General features: G+C 31.3%; 1 protein-coding gene across 14 annotated transcripts in view; it reads right to left on the bottom strand.

Moving 5' to 3' along the window:
• The window catches only part of LOC125667072 (titin homolog), a 79,515-nt gene extending 74,418 nt beyond the window's left edge, over positions 1-5,097 (bottom strand). For 10 of the 14 annotated variants that reach the window (XM_056154115.1, XM_056154114.1, XM_056154112.1 and 7 more), the window contains exon 1: positions 4,833-5,059. The gene's annotated coding sequence lies outside the window, so the exon portion shown is untranslated. Of the gene's footprint in view, positions 1-546; positions 632-3,429; positions 3,481-4,832 lie in introns of those variants that run through there. The other 4 variants (XM_048900392.2, XM_048900391.2, XM_048900396.2 and 1 more) reach the window with 4 other exon arrangements.
• Positions 5,098-5,362: the final 265 nt, after the last annotated feature.

The raw sequence follows: 5,362 nt of genomic DNA on the forward strand, positions 1-5,362 counted from the left end.
GAGAAGGAACCCATTCCAGTGTTTCATGTTAATATTTCAATATCTATTCAAAATCAAACTATGGCTGCCATTCATGAAAACCAATCATAACTTCTCAGATCATATTTGTTTGTTAACAATGGACCATGTGTGATGTTTGCAAATGCCCCCCTCCCCCTCCCTAACTCTTTTTTTCTTTTGGTTTTTTTTCTTTCATATTAAAAATATATGCTATTTTGTTGAATGTTATTAACATTTTCAGCAAAATAATTGAAATTAACCTTTATATAAAAACATATAAAAGTACTGAATTCATTTCATAATATTTAAAACAAAAGGTTAATTTCCATATTTTTAAATTGACTATCTGCCAAAAATATAAAAATTATGAATGTAAAAAGATTTTAACAATGGTTAGAAAATATAAAACTGCCACAATAGGACATATGTAGGACAGTAAAAGCTGTAAAACCTCAATAGTACAATGTGTGAAACCTCAATAGTACAATATGTACTACTAGTAAATCAGGAGTACCTTCATATGGTACAATACATACAAAGTCTTACCTGTTACACTCAGAATCCTTCAGGAAAATCCAGCAAAACGCTCCTTAATTCACCGTGCATGTGTTTACAAATATTGTAAAACTGAAACATGTCAATAACAATGGCTGATGCAAATAATTTATCATCTGCATTCTGCACAGCTGTGACAGGTACTAGTAGATTGAGTTTACATTTTATTGGGATTTCCTTGCCAGGTGAGATTTTGTACACACACGCAAATTAATACCATCTAGCTTAAAAAATCTAGCAATAACCGAGGTCTAATTCAAAATTTGATTTGAAGCTATCTTTTACTAGACAATCAATTCATATTAAAAATTACCCATCAAATTGTCCAAAACACTTAAATTTTCAAATCTAAAACATATATTATAATGTTTAAATAAAAAGCACATTTAAAAGATTTTAAAGTCCAAATATAAGATTATATAATCTTCAATAAAAACTAACAATTACACCATTCAGCATACCTTAAGTCCAAAACATGCCTGATCTGACTACCATCACTACATGCATACAAGTCCTCATTAAGATCTTGTAAAATATCACCTCTTACCATATTTTTCCAGACATATTTCACTTTAGAATAGCAGTTCAATGCTAGGACAAATGTTCCTAAATCCAGATTTGACTTAAAAAGGAAAAACATTAAACATTTAAATACAGAGAGAGACTTAAGTGTTGGTTTATAGGGTCAGTCTGAGAAGATCGTTATTGTGATAAAATCTAATAGGTGTATTTAATAAACCTGGTTCTGGAGACATCCATGCACTGTTGTTCAAAGGTGATGGGCACTGCTAAATGTAAAATGCATTATTTTATTTTTGTTTTCTTTCAATTTAAGGTCATAAGAGTTCATGATGCTGTAGGATATAGTGTTTGGGATAGCAGTGCCACATTAAAACTCTATATACTTTAAAACCTTTAAAATATATTTTTAATTTAAACATAAATCTACCTAAAATCTATTCTGAAAATATTTATTCACTAAAACATGATGAATGGGAACAATGAGTATCTTATGATTTGTCCTTTTTCTATGTGAGAAAATTCCTGATTTGCCAGAAAGATACTTCCCAAATACACCCTACACACTCTCTTGAGAAGATTAAAAGCATCTTTAAAACAGTCAAATATGCCTTGAATGTGAAATTCTAATTCCCTTTAATATTTGCTGCGCGAACATTTATATTTCTCCATCTTCATCGGTCAAATAGATAATATTCAATAGCAGACTTCACCATATCAAATTATTCCAGATACACATACATTCTTTAAGGACCATCTTAACCTTTAAATGCCATTATTTAGGTCTATAAGACTAGAATTATTTGCTTAGCCTTCATTCTTTCCATAGTGTACTCTGACCACTTCACTGTTCAAACAGGACAATTTGAGGAGATTTCCTTTTACATATAGACATTACTGTTCCAGTCAATAAAAATGTGAATTTCAATACACTAATTCATAAACTTTACATTCATGTATCTTTAAAAAACTGAAATAGAAAATTAAATTTCTCCATTTGAAACATTAGTTTTGGTATGTCATGATCATCGTTAAGATGCATTTTAATGTACTGGAAGTTTGGTTTTTCTACAGTAAAACCTGTTTACTGCAAAGAGCCAGGGACCAGTTAACACTTAACATGATTGTATGTATAGTTCATTATAGACAGGTAGCTTCACTATAAGCAAGAGTTACTGAGTTGAAAGTGAAATATATTATTCTACTTTATATCAATTTTCTTCAAAACAAAAAACATACTAAAACTTTCAGTTAGCAGGGGTTTAGGTCACAAATGGAAGACAGAAGATCAAGGAGCATCTTGAATTCCCCACTGTGTCCACAGATGGGGGACAAGAAAGCCTCTGGAATTATCAGATGGGGGACAAGAAAGCCTCCAGAATTATCAGATGGGGGACAAGAAAGCCTCCAGAATTATCAGATCAACAAACATTATTCCTTATCTGAAATTTCAGATTAAGTTTGAAATGGAGATATGTGTGCTTTTACAGAATTTGCAATACACTTTTTTTTTTTTTTTTTATCAATGTGGGGGTCCTGGGGGTGAAGCCAATCAGAAGCTCCAGGGTTGATATTTAATCATTTCACTAAAATGCGTCTTTCTTGCATATAATTTTTGGTGCAGGTGAAGTGTGGGATTTTAAACCCTCCATTTCTCCCTATATATATCCATCAGTGACTTTGAGACCTACAGGCCATACTATAGAGGAAATCCCCTGTAAAACCTTCATGACAGTGTATAAGATGATGCAATATTTCAATTAGATTTCCTTTTCTTTCTCTCCTTTGTTATACAAGAAATGTTTCCTAAAAATCCACTCCAATAAAGTAATCATGATTAACAACCCACTCCAATAAAGTAATCATGATTAACATTCCATTCCTATAAAGTATTCATGATTAATATTCCACTCCTATAAAGTAATCATGATTAACAATCCACTCCTATAAAGTAATCATGATTAACATTCCATTCCTATAAAGTATTCATGATTAATATTCCACTCCTATAAAGTAATCATGATTAACAATCCACTCCTATAAAGTAATCATGATTAACAATCCATTCCTATAAAGTATTCATGATTAACATTCCACTCCTATAAAGTATTCATGATTAACAATCCACTGCAATAAAGTAATCATGATTAACAATCCACTCCCATAAAGTAATCAAACTAGTAACTTAATTACAATTTGTTTACACTTATTTGTAGAAAGACTCTCAGTCTCAATTTCACCATATTCCAATATCTTATTTGACATTCCATGGAAAATTGATTCAGATCCAATGTGTATTTAATTTACAGAACAATGATCTTTTGATATGCGAATTTTTCTAATTAAATCACCTACTCTTTCTTGAAGGTATGGGCCTTTAATTGAAGTCTGATGAAGATATCTGCACTATAATCAATGAAACATAAATTCAGCATACTTCTAGTACTGAAAGGTTAACATTAATTTAGTCTTAATCAAAGTTACAGAGAAACTGATTAAACAAAAAGATATTGATACCCAATCAATTTTTCAGAACTTCTAAGAGATGCTTTAATACAAATTTTTTTATTAACAGCACAATTTCCCAATGAGAATTTTTTTTTTTTAAAAACTGACTTTCTATAAAGCATACAAATACATGCATAGAAAGAAATGAAAAATATCAAATGAGACCCTTAGAAAGTTGTATTAGGGTATAAATGAAACTAAAAAATTGATGGTTTCATGAATACATGTGCAATGCTATCAGATGGTAACTGCACATCCCTTGTGATTCTTTACCTATTTTTTTCAAGATAGACCCATGCATAGTGATGGAATCGGCAAAAGAAGAAACAAAGACTCAGGGTATATACCATATTGCAGGCAGTTTCTGCGGTTGTCTATTTTTTGAGAATTATTAGGATATGAAAAATCCACAAAAGTTACAATCACAAAAATCACGTATTGATACACATAGGTATAGATAGGGATAATACAACTGCAGAAATTGAAAATGCAGAATGCAATTTGGTACCTAGCTTTTACAAAATGGATCGTAAAAATTTCCAACCACAGAAAATACCCGTTATACAGTATCTTTTGGCATATTATAAATGAAGTTTTTTCATGGCAACATCATTCAACACGGGAATTTTACAGCGTAATTTGGTAAAAGAGATATTATGCAACTACAGCTTCACCACCCCCTCTGCATACTAAAAAGGTCAATGAGTTTCACTTTTTTGAAAGAGCTACACTTCTGAAATGAGTTTTAAATAATTTTCCTTGTGATGAATATTTGATTAAAAAGAAACCATAAAAAAATTGATAAATCTAAATTTGATCTTCGAAGATATTTCAGCTGCATTTTTCAACCTTCATCAATAATGTAAAATAGCTGATGTTTACCATCTTATATTTTATCCTCTGGAGAATTAGGGCATTCCCATTTCATAAATTTGATTTAACAGCAACAGGGTGAAGTAGTTGATAGGGTGTTAAATTAGTCTGGAGAAGACATTCATAATGGACTATTGCCAGAGCACCTCTGAATTCAAATATTTGCCAACTTTGATTTTTCTTCATATTTGTCACAATCATAGTGGTCACATAACCATGCAACCTCATAAAAGAAAACCTTTTTTGCTGACAAGTTCTTCATATGTTTCCATGACTTAGTGTTTCATTCAACTGGTTTTTAGAAATATGTGTTTCAGTATCGCCCTAGACTGTGTTATGGCATCATAATAACCATGATCAACCAATATATTGCTTACCCTAGAAGCAGGATGTTCACAACGTGTCAATTTCCTATGTTGAACCATCTCTGTCCAATTTCACTGAAATAGCATGGCAATTTTCCAGGGACACTGGCTATTTTCACATCTCAAGACATGATTTTCCCTATATATTGATCTGCTAGCCTAATGGCTTTTCTGATTTCTTTTTCCAGGCTGTTAATTTTAGTTTCTAAACAAGTCACCAGTCCACAACCACCTCCATGTAATAGAAGCCCTGTTAAAATTCACCATATACCCTGCATTTAAACTTCCACATACACATCATAACAATGATCATTAGAGCATGGAAAAATATTTAAAAACTGTTTATCTGGCCATTGGAATTTACTAAGGCACTAATTTCATTCGATCATGTAAATCAAATGAATTTTCATATTGCTTACAGGAAAAATATAATTGTTCTTTTTTTTTCAACTGGCAAGAAATATATTGGAAAGTTATTGTGTCCTATGTGTCATTTGGATCAAACTATTGTCATTGACCAAATCCCTCCACAAAAGACATTA

The sequence above is a fragment of the Ostrea edulis genome, chromosome 2 (assembly GCF_947568905.1).
Source record: "Ostrea edulis chromosome 2, xbOstEdul1.1, whole genome shotgun sequence".
Classification (NCBI taxonomy): domain Eukaryota; kingdom Metazoa; phylum Mollusca; class Bivalvia; order Ostreida; family Ostreidae; genus Ostrea; species Ostrea edulis.